Source organism: Mesoplodon bidens, assembly GCF_964165515.1.
Source record: "Mesoplodon bidens genome assembly, chromosome: 7".
Taxonomy (NCBI): Eukaryota; Metazoa; Chordata; class Mammalia; order Artiodactyla; family Ziphiidae; genus Mesoplodon; species Mesoplodon bidens.
The window spans coordinates 45,250,333-45,271,603 of NC_138164.1; the positions used below are offsets into that span (position 1 = coordinate 45,250,333).

The 21,271-nt window shown below is 44.5% G+C and overlaps 1 protein-coding gene across 7 annotated transcripts in view; it reads right to left on the reverse strand.

Moving 5' to 3' along the window:
- NAV2 (neuron navigator 2) overlaps positions 1 to 21,271 on the reverse strand; it is a 770,197-nt gene that overhangs the window by 243,935 nt on the left and 504,991 nt on the right. The window lies entirely within an intron of this gene.

Consider the following 21,271-nt stretch of genomic DNA (forward strand, 5'->3'; position numbering starts at 1 on the left):
GCATTTGATGTATGTAGCACCATTTAAAGTCCATGGTAGGACTTTCTGGTGGTGAAGTGGTTAAGAATCCGCCTGCCAATGCAGGGGAGGACACGGGTTCGATCCCTGGTCTGGGAAGATCCCACGTGCCGCAAAGCAACTAAGCCTGTGCACCACAACTACTGAGCCTGCGCTCTAGAGCCCATGTGTCACAACTACTGAGCCCGTGTGCCACAACTACTGAGCCTGCACTCTAGAGAGCCCATGCGCCACGACTACTGAGCCCGTGCGCCACAACTACTGATCCTGTGCTCTAGAGCCCACGCGCCACAACTACTGAGCCTGCGAGCCACAACTACTGAAGCCTGCGCGCCTAGAGCCCATGCTCCACAACAAAAGAAGCCACTGCAATGAGAAGCTCGCGCACTGCAACGAAGAGTAGCCCTGGCTCGACGCAACTAGAGAAAGCCCGCGGGCAGCAACGAAGACCCAACGCAGCCAAAAATAAATAAATAAATAAAAAATAATAAATTAAAAAAAAATAAAGTCCATGGCAATTTCTTCTTGCAAGGCTACCCTTGGTACATTTCAATTCACCCATGGGGCTTTCTTTTTAAATGTTAAATTCTGTTAAGGGGAGAAATAATTATAAACAGGTTACCTAGAATATTTCCTCTCTTGTTGATTTTTGTTACAGTACTATCATTCTGTCAACCAATTTCATAATTTTGATCAATGGTTCTTTGCTGAGTAAGGGAGACTGGGAAAGGAAGAAGATTTTGCCCCCCAGGGGGCATCTGGCCACATTTTGGGTTGTCACAACACTGAGGGAAACTGACATCTAGTGAGCAGAGGCCAATGATGCTGCTAAACACCCTACAAGGCACACAACAGTTCCCTCCCAGCAAAGAATTATCCAACCCCAAATGTCAGCAGTGCCAAGGGTGAGAAACCTGAGGGATATGATTCTTTCAATCACTCGATCAACATCACTGTGCGGATGTCTGCTCTGTGCCAGGCATTGTGCTCGATTTTTTTGACAGTGTTGATCCAGAATCTTCCCCCCAGTCCAGGAGCCCACATTTACATAATCCTTCTCTTTAGGGTCCACAGAGCCACTCGACATACACTCCCCGACTCCCATCCATTTCCAGGAGAATCAGAGCATATAAACAAGGGAAGCACTAGGATCTCCCTACATTAGGTGAAGGAGGAGACCTAAGGGCACTAGGAATGCTTTCTCCTAAAGAGGAGCTAAAACAGGGAACATTATCCAGATGGCCAGATTGCACTCCCAGAAAATGTAAAACCTGAAAATAAGAACTTGGGTCATCATTTAAAAGACAATTCATAAGCCCATCAAGCGCCTTGAATTTTTTCCTCTCTACCATGAATTCTCTGCTCACAGAGGAGTTCAAAAAACATTCCTCAAGTTTCAAATCCACTGTTTAATAATGTTCCATTAAGGCTAAAAATCACTCCCGACAAGGGGGCCGAGACCCACGCTCTTTTCATCTGCACCCCAGGAAGGGCACGGGGCTGGGAAGCAGCATAGGGTCAGATGTGGATTCCAACCTCCCGCTTCACTTGGAATGAGATCAGAAGAGGAGAATGTTTCTTTGATCCACGCTCTCTTGTGATTCAAATTCACCTTAAGGTTTTCTTATAAATACTGTTCAGGTAAACAATCCATCCTCCAGTACCACTGAGGTTGCAAACTCCCACCACATCCCTGGAGGGGACAGGACGGTGGCAGGACCCTGGGGCACTCAGCACAGCACAGTGAGGTCCTAGTGCCCATCTTTAACAAGGCTCATGGCTCCATATGGGATCCAGACATGCAGTGCAAGATGAGGATCCTGTTAAAGTTGAGAGGCAGAGTGAAGGAAAAGACTCTTCACCAGCAAAGTATGTAAATACAACGAAAGTTGTTCATTAACACATAGCGGCCAATATAAACTACTTTCCAAAATTAGCTGAAAAAAAATCTGTGCGAAGTCTGACATTCCAGTGTTGCTGATGGGTGGGGAGGGGCACTGGGTGAGAAGGCTGTTGTAGTTGTTGCCATAGAAATGGGTCCAAGAGCTCTGGAATCAAGCTCCTGGAGTTTGCAGTGCTAGCTAGGGTAGAGGCAGGAAGCTGAGAAGGGGGACCACAACACCAGAGACCCTGGGAGCAGAAAGGAGCTGGATGGAGGAGTGGGCAAAGTAAGGGGACAAACCAAGACCAAGATGTACTTCCCAGAGTTTCCCTTTGTTTGGGGCCATATGTGGTCTCAACCCTGTGTGGTCCATGAACATCCAAGAGACAAAGGCTGCAATTAAGCCTTTCTCCCACTCTCAGCCAGGCTCTCCATTCCAAAGTTGGATAGCTTCTCAACAGTCTCTGAACTTTAGACCTGCAGGGCAACTTCCATGGACCATGTATGTTGTAGCCTATGTCTCCCACATCCAGAAATACATCCCCAAACAGGCCAGGCACAGAGCAAGGAAAATCAAAACAAATGGCAAACAACTGGAAAGAGAAGGGAGGGGGGATCGGAGGCAAATGGAAAACTTCACACTTCAATCATGATTAAGGCTGGACTGGGTCTCATGATAACATAAAATATGCAAACCTCAGAAGCACTGCTGTATATCTCCCCGGTAGCTTAGAGACTGATCAAATACCATCTGTTATGGCAGTTGTCATGGTAGCATTCTTCTCTGAATACCAGTGTAGCTGAGTGCAAAGCTCATGAAAATGATTAATGTAGACGAAGACCATCTCTACCGGCACTATCGCAGCCCAGGGGAAGATGGGGCTCCGGGCATAATGAGTAAATGGGGTGCTAGTTGTTATGAGTTCAGAGTTTGTCACCGCACCCCTTGAAGGGCTCCTTCCTGAGAAGATGAAATTGGAAGGGAGGCAAACAGATGCTGCATTAAAGTCAGGCATGGTCACAGCCATTTTAAAAAAATCATGAAACGCCTAGAGCTTAAGTAGTGGGAGACCTAGACCCCAGACAAGGCTGAGCGAGAACCTGCAAGTTCTAGGGACAGTAAAAGCACAGTGTAGCTTCTTCTTGAGCCTCTTATCAACACAAACAACTTCCTCCCAGAAGTGTGTGTGGTCTTCACACCCGATATTGCTACTTGTCAACAAAAACAATTACCACTCATTCATTCATTTATCCATTTCTTCATCCATATTTACTGAGCACCTTCTGGGTGTTAGGAAATGTGTTGGTACTGGGTATACAGTGGTGAATAAAAGAGACATAATCCCTGACCTCTAGAACCTACAGCCTAATGTAGGGGAACTGGCACTAGATAAACAGTACACCAATAGCATCTGTCATGTACTAAAGGACAGGATCTAGCCTGGGGGGATGGGGAGTCAGGTAAGAATTTAAGGAAGAGATAGCAAGTTGGTCCACAGAGACAGGGCTTTTTGTCTGTTCTGTTCGCTGAGGTAGCTCCAAGCACCTAGAAGAGCATGGGGAGCATGGTAGGTACTCGAGAATGTTTGTTGACTGAAGGGAAATTTGAGCTGAGACGTAAGAGTGAGCTGGGCACCGAGAGTGGGGAAGAGAAGAACATCCCCATCACAGGGGACCTAAGGCTGGAAAGCTTTCATGCAGGATGCAGCCCAGCATATTCTGGGAACCAAAAGAGCTGGAATGACTGGAGGCCAGTGAGCAAAGGAGAAAAGAAATGAGAGAGGACACAGAGCAAAAGCAGAGTGCTGGGCCATATTCAGGAGCTGATGTGGAAAAGGAGAGAAGGGAGGGGTCCTTCCTGTTCTTAAGGAAGCCTTGACACTCCATTACCATGGCAACAGCAGCCAGGCCAAGCCCTCTGGTCTGAAAGCTGCAGGATGGGCTATGTTGTGTTAGGGATGGATCAAGCAGTGCCTTCAAGGTGGGGCTCCAGTGACATCCAGGCTGGGCACAGAGACAGGGAGGGATGGGAAGGGCAGGGCAGCATCTGTGGTCACATGTACTAGGAAGTCTGTTTCCTATCTGACAAGCCTCCGTGCTCTCCTGACACTCCTCCCCCTGACACTTTCCAAAAATAAAAATAGAATAGAGGAAAAAAATAAAAACAAGAGAACCAACCATGAAACCAAACCAAAATGTACTTTGGGGAACTGCCCTCCGAAATGCCTGTCTCACCAGTGTTGCCTTTTTGCTCTGCATTCCTAGGGACCACGACCTGATGCATGATTTTCCAGCTTTTTTCTCTACCTACGTCAGTGTTGGGGTCCAGCAGCATCATATGGTCACTTACATGGTCATGGGTCACAGTATGGTCCTGGAGATGCACATCACCACAGGACAGAGCAGGCAGGGCCCAGACACTGTAGTTTTAATTTTAGAAGGGGACCCCAGAAAAAGGGAAATGTATGCTGGTGCTTCAAATCCACCCAGGTGGGGAAGCGTTCAGGAACATCTTTCCTTGTAAGCCCCACATGCTGCTGCTTACTTGACAGACCCAGAAAGCCATCTTTGGCCGGTAGTACAAGGGGCTCCCTGTACCTTCAGTCCAAGCTCTGGCCATTCAAGCATCAAAGATTTCAGAAAGTCATCTCTAGCTCTCTTGGTGGCTTTGAAACACAAAGCTTAAGAACGTGGGACTCGGGGGCTGGATGGAGCTTGAGCCCCTCTGTCAGACTGTTTCCCGTGCTGCTTTAATGCCTTGCCTGACTCCTTCCTTTAATTTGGCAACGTTATCCTCCTTATCTTTTATGATATTTATAACTCAGGCTTTCCAAGATGTTGTCAAGAATTCCTTTTTAAAAAAATTTTATAGGAGTCTCTCTGCTGTTACAGCAAACGGGTAAGTCCATATGGATACAAAAAAAGTCTCTCTAGAGGAGAAAAAAAATTGAAAGCAAGAATCTCAAATTCCTCCAGTGACTATCTTTTTCCACTTTGCTTCCTACTGCCTAGAATGTTTCATTTCCCTATTATTTTCTGACTTCTCGATTTTTCCCTTGAAACAAAGAGAGAGAGAGACCTAGAAGGGGAGCTGTGGCTAACTTCTCAAAGCCAGTCCTCACTCTGGAGGCTCCCAGAATAGAGGCCTACAGTTGAACTCTGCAGAGTACCTGCTCTTGGATACAGCAGTCGTTCTGAGGGTGAAAACTCCACAGGGGAAGAGCATCATCGGAAAGGCCCAAAGGATGCCTTTGTGCATGTTCGTTCAGCACAGCATCCTGCACATCATTCCTCCTCCTACAATTTCACAGTAATGATCCCAAACATCCTAGCACTCCCAAAAGGGATTATTCCAAGTGGAGGCCTCCATTAGGAGCTGACACAGATGCCAAAGGGGGAGTGATCAGGGCTAAACAGTGATATTTACAGGATAACAAAGGCTTTGGGGTCAGACAGATCTGGGTTCAAATCCTGATTCTGCCATTTACTGAATTATGATCATCAGCAATTTAACCTGATTAGTGACCTCATCTGTAAAATGGGCATATTCTTACACCTACCACTCAGGGTGGTGGCGGTTATCCTATGAGAGGATATGTGTATGGTGCTTCGTAGGTGCCCAATAACTGGCAGTTTTTGTTAATGTACTGTCAATTCTGATATGACTGTCCCTGGTCTATAGTGCTCAGGCCATGACGTGCTCAAAGCTGTGTCTGGGGTCGGCCTCTGGCAAAACAGAAAATTAAACAAGCTTATCTGGTCTGCCTTCCATTCCTCCTCCTGGGTTTTCCTTTCCATCACCTGATGTGCAAGCCCTCTCTTGAAAAGATACTGATAAACCAATTCACACCAAGACAGAAGGGCTTGCTACTAGCCTCCCAACATGTCACCTCTCCCAGAGGTACTTGTATTCCATCACAATTATTAAGGAACAGTATATATTGATACAGATATTGAACTCCACACTAGATTCTGGTTCCCTTAGAAACTACCCACAAAACCCTAAGAAAATTATTAACTGCTTCAAGCCTCAAATTCACCATCTGTAGTATAGGAATGCTGATAACTATCTCATAGCATTACTGAAGAGTACGTGAGTTGACATATGTCAAGAGTCTGGTGGTACCTCACATGGACCTTTAAAAAGGCTCTTCACAGCTAACACCTGTCCTTCTCAAACTCTTCCAAAATATAGCAGAGGGAGGAACACTCCCAAATTCATTCTACAAGGCCACCATCACCCTGATACCAAAACCAGACAAAAATGGCACAAAAAAAGAAAACCAATATCTCTGATGAACATAGATGCAAAAATCCTCAACAAAAAACTAGCAAACAGAGTCCAACAGCACATTAAAAGGATCATACACCATGATCAAGTGGGGTTTATCCCAGGAATGCAAGGATTCTTCAATATATGCAAATCAATCAATGTGATACACCATATTAACAAATTGAAGGAGAAAAACCATATGATCATCTCAATAGACGCAGAAAAAGCTTTTGACAAAATTCAACACCCGTTTATGATAAAAACTCTCCAGAAAGTAGGCATAGAGGGAACCTACCTCAACATAATAAAGGCCATATATGACAAACCCACAGCCAACATCATTCTCAATGGTGAGAAACTGAAACCACTTCTTCTAAGATCAGGAACAAGACAAGGTTGCCCACTCTCATGATAAAAACTCTCCAGAAAGTAGGCATAGAGGGAACCTACCTCAACATAATAAAGGCCATATATGACAAACCCACAGCCAACACCATTCTCAATGGTGAGAAAATGAAACCACCTCTTCTAAGATCAGGAACAAGACAAGGTTGCCCACTCTCACTACTATTATTCAGCATAGTTTTGGAAGTTTTAGGTACAGCAATCAGAGAAGAAAAAGAAATAAAAGGAATGCAAGTCAGAAAAGAAGAAGCAGGACTTCCCTGGCGGTGCAGTGGTTGTGAGTCCACCTGCTGATGCAGGGGACACGGGTTCGTGCTCCGGTCCGGGAAGATCCCACGTGCCGGCGGAGCGGCTGGGCCCGTGAGCCATGGCCGCTGAGCCTGCGCATCCAGAGCCTGTGCTCCGCAGCAGGAGAGGCCACAGCAGTGAGAGGCCCACGTACCGCAAAAAAAAAAAAAAAAAAAAAGAAGAAGTAAAACTGTCACTGTTTGCAGATGACATGATACTATACATAGAGAATCCTAAAGATGCTACCAGAAAAGACCTAGAGCTAATCAATGAATTTGGTAGAGTAGCAGGATACAAAATTAATGCACAGAAATCTCTTGCATTCCTATACACTAATGATGAAAAATCTGAAAGAGAAATTAAGGAAACACTCCCATTTATCATTGCAACAAAAAGAATAAAATAACTAGGAATAAACCTACCTAGGGAGACAAAAGACCTGTATGCAGAAAAGTATAAGACACTGATGAAAGAAATTAAAGATGATACAAACAGATGGAGAGATATACCACATTCTTGGATTAGAAGAATCAATACTGTGAAAATGACTATACTACCCAAAGCAACCTACAGATTCAATGCAATCCTTATCAAACTACCAATGGCAATTTTTACAGAACTAGAACAGAAAATCTTAAAATTTGTATGGAGACACACAAGACCCCGAATAGCCAAAGCAGTCCTGAGGGAAAAAAATGGAGCTGGAGGAATCAGACTCCCTGACTTCAGACTATACTACAAAGCTACAGTAATCAAGACAATATGGTACTGGCACAAAAACAGAAATATGTATCAGTGGAACAGGATAGAAAGCCCAGAGATAAACCCACGCACCTACGGTCAACTAATCTATGACACAGGAGGCAAGGATATACAATGGAGAAAGGACAGTCTCTTCAATAAGTGGTGCTGGGAAAACTGGACAGCTACATGTAAAAGAATGAAATTAGAACACTTCCTAACACATACACAAAAATAAACTCAAAATGGATTAAAGACCTAAATGTAAGGCCAGACACTATAAAACTCTTAGTGGAAAACAGAGGCAGAACACTCTATGACATAAATCACAGCAAGATCCTTTGTGACCCACTTCTTAGAGGAATGGAAATAAAGACAAAAGTAAACAAATGGGGCCTAATGAAACCTAAAAGCTTTTGCACAGCAAAAGAAACCATAAACAAGATGAAAGACAACCCTCTGAATGGGAGAAAATATTTGCAAACGAAACAACTGACAAAGGATTAATCTCCAAAATATACAAGCAGCTCATGCAGCTCAATATCCAAAAAACAAACAACCCGATCCAAAAATGAGCAAAAGACCTAAATAGACATTTCTCCAAAGAAGATATACAGATTGCCAACAAACACATGAAAAGATGCTCAACATCACTAATCATTAGGGAAATGCAAATCAGAACTACAATGAGGTATCACTTCACACCAGTCAGAATGGCCATCATCAGAAGATCTACAAAGAATAAATGCTGGAGAGGGTGTGGAGAAAAGGGAACCCTCTTGCACTGTCGGTGGGAATGTAAACTGATACAGCCACTATGGAAAACAGTATGGAGGTTCCTTAAAAAATTAAAAATAGAACTACCATATGACACAGCAATCCCACTCCTGGGCATATACCCTGAGAAAACCATAATTCAAAAAGAGTCACATACCATAATGTTCACTGCAGCACTATTTACAATAGCCAGGACATGGAAGCAACCTATGTGTCCATTGACATATGAATGGATAAAGAAGATGTGGCACATATATACAATGGAACATTACTCAGCTATAAAAAGAAATGAAATTGAGTTACTTGTAATGAGGTGGATGGACCTAGAGTCTGTCATACAGAGTGAAGTAAGTCAGAAAGAGAAACACAAATACTGTATGGTAACACATATATATGGAATCTAAAAAAAAAAAAAATGGTTCTGATGAACCTAGGGGCAGGAAAGGAATAAAGACACAGACGTACAGAATGGACTTGAGGACACAGGGAGGGGGAAGGGTAAGCTGGGACGAAGTGAGTGAGTAACACTGACATATATACACTACCAAATGTAAAATAAATAGCTAGTGGGAAGCAGCCACATAGCACAGGGAGATCAGCTTGAGCTTTGTGACCACCTAGAGGGGTGGGATAAGGAGGGTGGGAGGAAGCCACAAGAGGGAGGGGGTATGGGGATAAACATATGCATATAGTTGATTCATTTTGTTACACAGCAGAAACTAACACAACATTGTAAAGCAATTATACTCCAATAAAAATGTTAAAAAGAAAAAAAAAAAGCTCTTCACACAATCCCATAATGGCAGAGTACTAGACACCCATGACATCTTCTGAAAGTGAAGAGCATTTGGAGTTGTGAGACATTCTGAGATCCACTAAATTATGACACTAGTACAGCCTCCCTATGAATAGGCTCCTTGAAGCTTGAATTCACTTTGACCCTGTTGGAATCAGTATTTTCTATCTAAAAAGCTCTCAGGTCAAAGTCCCCTGTGCTAAGTTCCACAGGAAACTCTAAGCCTTAGACAAGTAGTTTTGTTAAGAAGAATCAAACATTTTTTTTGCAGAAAACTTCTGGCTTCACCTACAGAGAAGGATACAAACTCAGATTCCAACTTCTAGACCCCAAACACACAGCTGCCTCTTGAACGAATGGGGAAGAGCAGTGCTTGTCGGAGAATTTCACCCAGGGACGAACTGGGACTTGGCAGCCTCATTCATTCCTGGAAAAGTGATGATTGAGTATTTACTCTCTCCCAGGCCCTGCTCTAAGGGAAGGGGAAACAGTGGTGATGAGACAGTGTGGTCCTTCCCTTGTGGAAAAGACAGCCTCCTGAGCAAGAGCAGACTTTAAGCAAATATCACCCCACTAAACAAAGGTGATACAGGCTAACTTAGACCTATCGGCTCCCCTACTTGAAAGCCTGACACTGACTCACTGGGATCTTTTTAGAAGGTCTGGGTGCTTTTTGTATTTTTGCCATATTTCCATGCTTTTTAACCCATAAGCCACCACACAGTCCTCAAGAGGCAGCAGAATGTAAATGCAAAATAAAGCAAAACAGCAGATCCCTGATACACCCCAAGAGTGCGGTAAATCCTCAGTTTTGGAGATACCGCTAGAATCTACCATTTCACCCACAAAACCAACACATATAAAAGAACAGGGTAATGGGATAATTAATCTGTAGATGAAGGCCAAGAGTTACACTTGGCTCACCAGCTTGGTGACCAGTTCCCTCACATCAGCCTGTAAAACTCAGTTTTGTGGCTCAGCCAACTTGCCAATGTCTGCAGCTTATGGTCCTTCCGGGTTACTCATGAGTAGCGGATCCGTGGATTCCTACCCCGCAATTCCAAGGATAGCATGATGTACCTAAGTGCAAGATGCATCCTGGCAGCATCGATAACCAGGGAGGCAAAGCCAAGCAGGTAAGTTTAAATGCTTTAATACTCAATTCAGGATCCTATAAGACTTTGCTCTCTCACTGTGATGATGGCCAGAAGGAAGCCAACTGTTCTATTATCCTCTCCTTGTTTGTATCACCTGTAGTGTTAATTTCTGCAGGAGATTTAATTCAAAAATCGTCATTAAAAAAATAAAAAAGAAATGGCGTATTTTGGAATTCCCTGGTAATCCAGTGGTTAGGACTCCACGCTTTCACCGCGAGGGCCTGGGTTCAATCCCTGGTTGGGGAACTAAGATCCCACAAGCCATTCAGTGTGGGCAAAAAAAAAAAAAAAAGAAAATCACCATTGTTTACACTCTAATTCCAGATGTTGCTAACAATTACCATATGCCAGGCATAATACTAGGACCTTTCACATACATTACACTTCAATCCATTTTTTAATTTCAAAAGCTGTTTGTAGGTGTAGCTAAAGAGTTGAGCCTGAATTACAGCCTCCTAGTGGACAGTAATATAGAATTCGGGAGATTTTCCAAGTAGTACACAAAATACACTAAGAAACTAGATTTGGCCAATAGTTTCAAATTCCAAAATCTGTGATCAAGGCAAAGAGCTACTTGCCAACCAAAAATTATATGAGATTAAAAGTAAGTAAGAATATCATCAAGAATTAAAGTAACTCTCAACTCTACTTACTGCCACAGCCAGAATGTCAGAGGTGTGGTCAAAGTCACTGAAAGAGGAGAACAAACAAGACAAGGAAGGTCTTTATTACAGGATATCCTTGAGATTCCCAAGGCTACAAGATCGTTAACGCACCTGTGAAGAAATAGTGACAATTCTTGTAAAAAATGCGAACCTATTACTCATCCCATCCTTGTCAAGTATTCAGTTGAACCAGATAAAACTGCCATTTCTGTAGGTAAAAATGGTTACACACTGGCCATTTCATATGGTTCTACCTATTATCAATATATTAGGAAGATGCTTCCCTCCAAAAGCTAAAATTATACTGCCAGGTGATCATAAAAATAGCACTCTATAGCCACTGATAAACAAAGCATATGTAAATTTCGAAACTCAGGATCAAATCTCTGCAAGTGTCTCTCACAGGAGTTTCAAAAGACGGATGATGATACACTTTGATTTATATATATAAATTCAGAAGAAACACCCCATTCACAAGCTAAGCCCTCAAAGGCCCTATGCTTCAATTCTAAGAATTTCTTCTGCACCATCCCCTTATAGAAGCAAAGTGGGGCAGGGCAAGACTTTCATTCCAAGCTGATTCATCTCAAAACTTCCCATAAAAGGCAAGCACTACTCCTCCTTCACAACAGTGAAGGGTAGCCCAGGTCACCTACCCTTCTCCACTCGCCTATGCAACTCTACATGACTGTTACCACATTCGCACCAATGTGGGAATCTACTCCGTAGGAAAAGCCAACTCATGCCACAGGGTCGTCATCGGCATTGTCATGGCACCATCACAAAGAGGAAATTTTAAAAGGGGAGATGGAAATAAAGGATTTCCCAGGACCAGAGGTGAAGTCTGGGGAACCATAGGTTTCTCAGAGCTTCTTGGCTCTCTTTGAGCAAGGTACTTAATTTCCCCAAGCCTCAGTTTTCCTTTCAGTAAAATGGGGATAATCATCATTTTCTTATCCCTCCCAAGAAACTAATATTTACACTCTTAGAAAACACGAAACACTGGGCTAGATTCTTTTCCGTACATTATTATTTCAGTTATTTTTCACCTTTCAGTTAGATAAGGTAGTTTTTTTTTTTTTTTTTTTAACATTTATTTTTGGCTGCGTTGGGTTTTCGTTGCTGCGCACAGGCTTTCTCTAGTTGCGGCGCGTGGGGGCTACTCTTTGTTGTGGTATGCAGGCTTCTCTTGTTGGCAAGTACAGGCTCTAGGCGCACAGGCTTCAGTAGTTGTGGCACGCGTGCTCTAGAGCGCAGGCTCCGTAGTTGTGGCACACGGGCTTAGTTGCTCCGCAGCATGTGGGATCCACCCGGACCAGGGCTTGAACCGGTGTCCCCTGCGTTGGCAGGAGATTCTTAACTACTGTGCCACCAGGGAAGCCCCGATTAGGTAGGTATTATCATCACTCTCCCGATGGGGAAATGGAGGCATAGAGTGTTAGTGTCTTCCTAAAATCACGGTTTTAAATGGCACAGTTGCAATTCGAACACTTACTGGAAAGTGTTTTGTAAGCTCTGAAGTCTACACAAACATGGGGCATTAACAACCGAGCAGCAACAGCTTCACTATTGCTGAGGAGAAGAAAAATGACCACCCCGTTTTGTCATTTCCCTGGCCCTCCAGTAGTAAGACAAGGCAAGTAAGTAATCAATCCATCTAAACTAAACCCAATCATTACATCAGAAAGACAAAGGGCACTTCGCAGAGGAAGGAGTGACTTCTCCCACATCCTTCTGGACATGTTTTGTGGAAGATATTTATGTTCTTTTATAGTGTCTGAAATCTTCTAGGGCAGGAATTATTTAAACCAATATAAACATTACAGGCATTATTTTGATGTCGAAATGCTCCCATAACAGGGATTTTTCAAACTACCATATTCCAGTGTTTAGAACTCCTGAGAAAGTTCATGATACTTATAAGAATACAATGGTTTGGGGGTCAAAAACCTCAAATGTGTGCAGGGGGTAGGCAGGCAAAAACTAAGTAAAAGAGGCTGGGTATAAGACAATAGGGAATGGTGAGGAGTATGACTAACGCAGTCTACACCTACCTAAAGAGGACAGCTGCTATCCAGTTTTAGCCAGTTGTTGCCTGTGGAGTGCCAATCCAGTACTGCCATTTTTTTTCCTAAAAAAAAGCTGGAAGATCATTGTTTGTGAAGTATATTGATTTTCATCGGATGGTTGGCAGCTGTTTAGTTTTTGTTTTAAAAGGTCTTTTGGGACCTGAACTCAGCTTGTTGGCCACTGTTCTCTTCCCTTTGCTTAAGTGAGCACACTGGCGTTCACCTACTGACCAGTTCCCAACACGCAGACACCACAGGCTAAACATGCCTTACCAAAGTGCCAACAGGAATTCCTTACTAAGTTCTAGTTCATGGGAAAAAAATAAAAAATAAAAAACAAAGATGCATACCAAAACACCCCTTTGATGCTAGGCTGAAACATAAGAACCCCATGAAGACATATGCAGGGAGATGGATCCAAGCATGAAGCCAGATGGCTTTTATATAAACCACAATCTACATGGTTATAAATCACCATCCAATTTCTCTTTCAGCTCAAGATCTGAAGCTATTCTCTCCCCACCCAACCACATACTTGCTAAGCTCTTTAACCTTACAGGGCACCACATGTTGCCACTCAAAATGCCTCAGTTTCAAAGTAGGTGTAATGGGGATTTCTTCCGTTAATACTCACTGAGCATCCACCAGATGTGAGGTGGTATGGGCAGATGGAGAGATGAGACCCCGCCCTCAAAGAAGTCTGGTGGGATGCAGGCAGTTAAGGACAATGTGCTAAAGGATTATCACCTGGGTTTTCAATGGAGGAAACCAAGGGTCACAGAGCTTAAGTGAACTGGAAGAGGTAGAGAAGACACTTGCAAACTCCAAGACCACAGCTGCAGACACAATTCAGATCCTATCAACTTAGAACTTACCACAGTTCTCAGACAAGAGGATGTCTAAGGCGTCCTTATCCTTCCAAAAAGTAAACTGATTGGTTCATTCAAAATATTTAGTTAAACCTTATTGGGGCGATCACTTCACAACAGATACAAATGTCGAATCATTATGTTTGTACACCTGATATGAATGTGATGGTATATGTCAATTATATCTCAATCAAAAATACATAGCGTTCCTAAAAAATTAGTTAAAATTAAATAAACCTTTAGAGAGATTAATTTTTTAAAATTTAAAGAACTTTGCAGACTTAGATGTTTAAATGCATATTTGCACAGCCATATCCCAAAAGAAGTTTTTTTATTCGGCTCTAAGATAAGGTTGGCAAAGTAAGGTCACCAAACCAGGAGCATCAGCATCACCCAAGAGCTTGTTACAAATGCAAATTCTCCAGCTCCTTCCCAGATCTACTGCATCAGAAACTCTGGGGGTGGGGCCCAGTACTGTTTGAACAAGCCCTCCAGGTGATTCTCCTACTCACTAAAGCTGGAGCCCAGTGGCTAGAGTACGTTTTGCCAAACCTCCAAACACTCCTTCCCTTATTAATGAAAATCATCTGTTATCATGGTATCACTTCCACACACTTTTATAAAAGATTGGATTTGGGAATTTCTTGGTTTAGCATTACTTAAGTTTCTTGATAGCATTTTAAAGTGCCTACTATTTCACATATGAAACCTTGAGGGGTACCATCGTCCCACTCTCTGGGAAGCTCCCAGATGGCTGGACCATTTACTGTTTGGCTCATTCATCTGAGAAAGATTAGCTGAGCATTTCCAACGTACCTAGCACTAGGCCAGGTGCTGGAAATATGGAGCTTTTCATTGAACTAAAAGATAAAAAAAACACTCTATATGTACTACAAAGCTTTGACGGGATTACCTAGCATATGAAATATAAGTCTCTCATAAAGTGTGCTTAAATGTCGTATTAATTACAAGACAAACACATTCGTTAGGGAGCATAGTACTTACTCCTGAGTTTACATTCACATCAGGAACACCACGTATCCACTTCTAAATAATAGACGAAATGGCACTTGCCACTCCCAGTACCTGAGCTCAGTATCTGAGGCAGCCCATGATATGGTCACAGTGCTGGAAACTAAATGGGGGCCTCTGTCTTCGCACACTTCTTTGCAATGACCTGCAGTAAACGTACAGATGTGCAAAACTCCATTCCAAAGTGTTCTATCAAGGGAGGCAACTTCCAGTCAACTCAGAAACTTAACAGGCACACAGTGGCAAAATGAGCCTCTGCTATAAACCCCAACAGCTTCTTAATACAGTCAGACTTACTTTGCTTGAATCCCAGAGTGTATTAGTTTCCTACTGCTGCTGTAACAAATGACCACAAACTTAGTAGCTTAACACAACATAAATTTATTATCTTAAAATTGTGGGAGGAAAAAAAAAATAAGGACTTTCCTGGCTGTCCAGTGGTTAAGACTCCATACTTCCACTGCAGGCGGCACAGGTTCAATCCCCAGTTGGGGATCGAAAGAAAAAAAAAAATTCTGGGAGGTCAGAAGTCCAAAATCACACACCACTGTATATAAAATAGATATCTAATAAGGACCTACTGTGTAGCACAGGGAACTCCACTCAATACTCTGTAACGGCCTGTATGGGAAAAGAATCTAAAAAAGAGTGGATATATGTATATGTATAACTGAGTGGATCAACTATGCTCCAATAAATTAAACAAACAAAAAAAGAAGTCCAAAATCAGTTTCAGTGGGCTAAATCAAGGAGTCCGCAGGGTTGCATCTACTCCGGAAGCTCTAGGGGAAAATCTGTCCCCTTGTCTTTTTTATTAGCTCTGGAGGCCACCTGCATTCCTTGGCTCATGGCCCATTCTTCCATCTTCAAAGCCAGCCAAGTAGCATCTTCCAACCTCATTCTCTCTCGTTCATTCTCTCCCTCTCCCCTTCCCCCACACTCCCCATGTTCCCTCCCTCTCTTCCTCTCTCTCCTCTGATCTGCTTCCATGTTCCACGGTCACATCTCTCTCTCACCTTCCTGCCTCCCTCTTAGAAGGATCCTTGTGGTCACATTGGGCCTGCCCAGATAATCCAGGATAATCTTCCTGTCTCAAAATCCCTAACTTAATCACCTCTGCAAAGTCCTCTTTGTCATTTAAGAGAACATATTCACAGGTTCCGAGGATTAGAATGTCGACGTCTTTGGGGGTCCATTGTTCAGCCTACCACACTGGTACCTACTTTTTGAATATGAAAAGCCTTTTTAATGCACAAGTTAATAGTTAGGAAATATGTGACTTGTCAACAGAGAAGGGAATGACAGTCTAATGTGCTCTCTTCATGAGCCAGGTGCTTTTAATACCGTCTCTCATTCATCCCTGGCAACCCTGGGGGCAACTTCCATAATTATCTCCCTTTTTCAGAGAAGGAAAAAGACTCAGATTTTCAGTAACTTGCCCAGCACACCTGCCCAGTATGTGAGACCCAGGTCTGCCTGATTCCAGAGTCCATGCTTATTCTTTTTCATCCCAAATCTCCTTGCCATGATGGAATGCCTCATCCCAAAGCTCTGCCCTTACCTACATGAGGAGACAGTATTACAAATATAATTTTTGCACCTCCACGTCAGTCATTTTCTCTTCTTCCATCTATTTCCTTATATGTAGGCTAGCATAACAGTTAAGGGAATGGACTCTCGAGCCAGGCTTCCAGGGTTCAAACCCCAGGCTTGTCACTTACTAGCTGTGCGACCTGAGGAAACTTACCAAACCTGTCTCTGCCTCAGTTTCCTCACCTGTGAAGTGGAAATAATAAAGATACCTGCTCTCATAGGGTTTTATGAAGATAAAACCAGTTATAATGCAGATAAAATGTCTAAAACATTGCCCCAATGTACTGTATATGTATTTGCTATTAATATTATATAAAAACCCGGACAGAATCAGGGACAAGGGCAATAACCCTAGGCTCTACAGTATGAGGGGGAAAAAATGAGATGTTCTTCAACGTGCCTCACATTTGGCCCCTGGCAGAGCACAGCAAATGGCACCAGGGTCCAAGATCTCCATAGCCTTTAATGGAATGAACAAACTATACTTCTTACTCCATAGGGTTGTTACGAGAATAAAGTGAGTTAAAACATGTAAATCACTCAGAGCAGTAATTATCTTCATTTTTATTATCAATGTTAATCATCTCTGGTAATTGTAAAGATGTCTAAAAATGCTTACCTCAAGCAACATAAAAGAACTCAGTAAACGAAAAATTAGCTGCCATGTTCTATTTGGATCCTCTGGATAAACCATGGGAGAAAAGAATTAAGAGAAGGAAAGACACTTCTAGAATAGTGCTAAATATCCATTTCTTAAATCCCATAAAGAACTTCCAAGTAAACACCCAGCGCTCAAATCACTGCTCAACAGTAGATAATGATATGAGAAGAACAGTATGTTATAATCCTCTAGCCCCATGGACACATCCAGGCCAGCTCCCTCTTTGGTCTTTCCATCTGTCCGTCCATCCACCCAACATTTATTAACCACCTACTATATGCTAGTCATCTAAGTGATAGGTGCTTAGATCCTCAGGTGAAAGATACAGCATCTCCTTCAAGAAGACAATTGAACAGACAACCACAAAGAGCAGGTTATGAGACATGCTTTCACACCTAGGGACAAAAGGCACCTAATTATCTCAGTTACTTGAGTTAACAGTTAACCTGAATATTCAAGGTTACACTGCCCAGGTGGGACAATCATCAGGTCTTCCTGGCAGACTGGACAGCTTGCATCAAAGTACAAGGCATGAAAGTACAGGGCCTCCTTGGGGCACCCCAAGTTCCAGTATGGCTGGGGTATAGAGTTTGAGTGGCCAAGTGGCAGGAGATGGTGGTAACTAGATTGTGAAGTCCCTTCTATTGTGTGCTGAAGAGTATGGAGAGGTAAATGGGGAGCCAATGATGGTTTTGAACAGAGAGGTGACCAAAGCAGTAAGAGACAGACATGGAGATGGCCGCCATCTTTGAAAGAGAATGTCAGCCACAACACATGCAGTGATGCTGGATGTACCCCCTGAATGGGAAGCAGTGGATGCTTCCTGCCCATGTTGGCCCTGGACTCTCCACTTTGTTTTAAATTCTAAGGGGCCCGTGGACGTTCCTTCATTCTTTCTTGGTTTTGTAACGTGTGTGCCCTTAGGGCCATGTAAAAATAGGTCCAAGGGCCCAGGGAAGAGGCAACTCAGCTGCCCAAGGATCTCAGGCACTCCCCAGGCATGTGGCCGGCTTTCTGGCAGCTGTTGGGAGGGCTCAAGGTCACTGGGGCTGGAAACCTGATCTTGTTACAGACAGCCTTCTCCTGGCCCAGGAAGCTCTGTGCAGAACGCAGTCGGAGGTACCTGGCGCCAGGGCTCTTCTTGGGCTTCTCAAGAGGCTGCCTTTCACTGGGGGCCACTTGCCCCTTTTTCAGCTCTTGAGTTCCCATCGACAGGTCAACTCAGGCAATCTCCAGAAATACTCACTCTCCTCCCTTCTCACTAACTCTCAGCTAAACCCAGCTGGCTCTACTGTGCTCACGAGTGAGAAATAAGGGACTGGTGAGGTGGAGACTATTATGCCCTTTCTCTGTTGCAGAAGGGACCACCACAGGCTCTCCAAATAGACAAACTTGGGTTCAAGCTCCAGGTCTGCCTCCTAGGCAAGTAGTCGGAGGCAAAAAAAAAAAAAAAAAAAACTTTTAAAGCTCAGTCTCCACGTGCAAAATACAAACAATAATTGCACCTATTCATAGGGCTGTTACTTCCCACATTTCCCAGGGGAGGAAGTACAGTGCCAGGAGGCCAAGTGGATTAGCCAGGGCCACGGTGGTAACCCCCTCACCCAAAGGTAGGCTGGCCAGTCTTGAAACATCTATTTCTTTAAAAATACTGAGGTATCTTGAAAAACCTCATCCTATTAAGAGCTAACATCAACTGTGTGCTTCCTCTGTGCTCAGCAGCCTGCGGGCATGTCATACAGATGGTCTCATGCACACCTGAAAACCACCCTGGGAGGCAGGTGTTGTTACTAACCCCGTTACAGAGACTGGTCCCCTAAGAGCCTAAGGAACATGCCCTGGGTCACAAGCAGCTGGCCTTCAGGGTCCATGCTCTTAGCCCTGATGCCTTGTAACCTCCAGAAGTTAGAGGTGAAGATGACCTAGTTGATGGTCTCTTTTCCTACAGGAGACTTAGGAGGACCAGAGAATGGGCTGGATCTATCCAGAGCTGGAACCTGATGCCCGGGTAGGGGGTTCCTAGGCTTCATTGCACTGTGTATTTTCAGGGGCTGGCCTTCTGAAAGGGGGCTTCAGGGGCCAATGTGACAGTGGGGAGGGGGAGGGAAGAGGCAGGTGAAAGGGAGATGCTACGATGGCCCTCCCTGGGCTGCCTAATCCTATGTAAAGCACTAATGCAGTTTTTGTCACTTTCACATGTGGGGTGCCACATACAATTTTATTGGGGAAAAAAGGGGGGGGTTCTGCTCATGGAACAGAAGTTTGAAAACCAGTGTCCTGTCCTTCTGTGTCTAAGAGCAAATTCCTCTTGTTTTGGGAACCTAGCTGCTGGCTATTTCCACAGGGGCCTCTGAAAGGACACAGTGACGAGCAGACCAGCGCCCTGAAGACCAGCAGGGGCATCGAATGTGCGGGTTTGTGGAGCCCCAGAGGCCTCTGGGATCCGTGAGCTGCTCAGGCCGTATGCAAAATTCCGGGGTATGTGTGATCCGGGGAGCAGAGGGCCGGGAGCTCTTCTCAGATTTCCCAAGGGTTCCATGTCCCCCAGAACCTGAATGGCTACTAAAACAAACCATCATCATTGGGGAAACCACCGCTGACTGAGGGCTGACCACGTGCTATGGAGAAGGGGGGTGATGAGGTCACCTACCGCAAAGGGCTGTTGGGAGGATGAACTAAGAGGATATTTGTGAAGCACTTAGGACGGCACCTGGCACACGGCAAACACTGTTTGGCTTTATGGTTTATTTTCACCATCATTACTGTCATCTGTCGTTATCACTTTGACTGCCTCATTAGTCCTCACAAAAACTTGATGAGGTCCGTATTATTATCAATCCCACTTTACAGAACAGGAAACAGAGGCTTCAAGAGGTTAAATAATTAGCTCAAGGCCACAGAAGAGCAGAGAAGGAACTCGAAGGTGGCCTGTCTGGTTCCTAAGCCCAGGCAGGCCCTCGGCCTAGAAGGGCTGAGGGAAGAAGGCAGGACTCCCTGAGGGCCCAGGAGGAGGTGGGCAGGCAGGTGGGGAGCACTGCGAGGTCCCAGATGACCCCGGGCCAGAGCAGAAAACAGGCCAGGGCTTTCCACTGAAAGCACCTGAAAGGACAGGCAGCCTTCCTAACTTTGCACCTCTTCTAATCAACAAGGCAAAGCCAAACCACTTAAAATAGTAAGGATGAAAAAAGAAAACCACCCCCTGCTGCTCCTTTCCTAGGCTCCAAAGTGAGCCAGCGTCTTGGAGCACAGTGGGTTCAAGGCGCAAGGCAGTGGCAGCCCCAGCGTCCACTGGCTGTGCTCCAATCAATGTTTCTCCTTCCAAACACACACGTAACCCTGCTGAACACACCACTTGAAAGGCAAAAAGATGCCCCATGGGTTGCCGTGGCAATGCTAAACAGACGAAACATTTTAACCAGCTCTGACGCACATACGCAAACCTATTTAAGGGCCAAATGGATGGGTTGGGGGGGTGAGGAGGTGGGGGGAATGTTGCTTCTACAGCTCCGTCTCCGAGGATCTGGCCCCCAAAGCATCTATGTCAGAGTGAAACACAGCAACACAAGCCGAGGCCAGGCTTGCTCAGGAAAGGGAAGCCACTGCCACGCTTCTGCATTTCGGCTGCAGGCACAGTCCTGTTTTACGAGGGCCACGAGAGGGTGACAGGAGATGCCAAAGGTCCTGGCTCTGCCTCTCCCTGGGGACAGCCCTCCAGCTGCCGGCACCAGTGTCTCTTGATACACTGGCCTACGGCAGGGGCGGGAGGGTCGAGTGTGCCCAGGAGAGTGAAAGGCCTTAAAGCACCGCGTGGATGCCTGTGAGGGCTGATATTAACAATATTAACCACCATTTCTCACATCCCATGGTTCAACTTTCATCCACAGGAGTTGATCGCCATGGGTATTTTCCTTTAGAAAACTTCACTCCAGGGTCCAATGGGGCTGTTCCCTGAGGCGCTGCCACCTGGGGAGTGACGATGAATACAGAAGACCTGGCCCAGGTCTGAAAAGACCACCATGCTTCTGGGGTCTGTCGCACTCTGGTC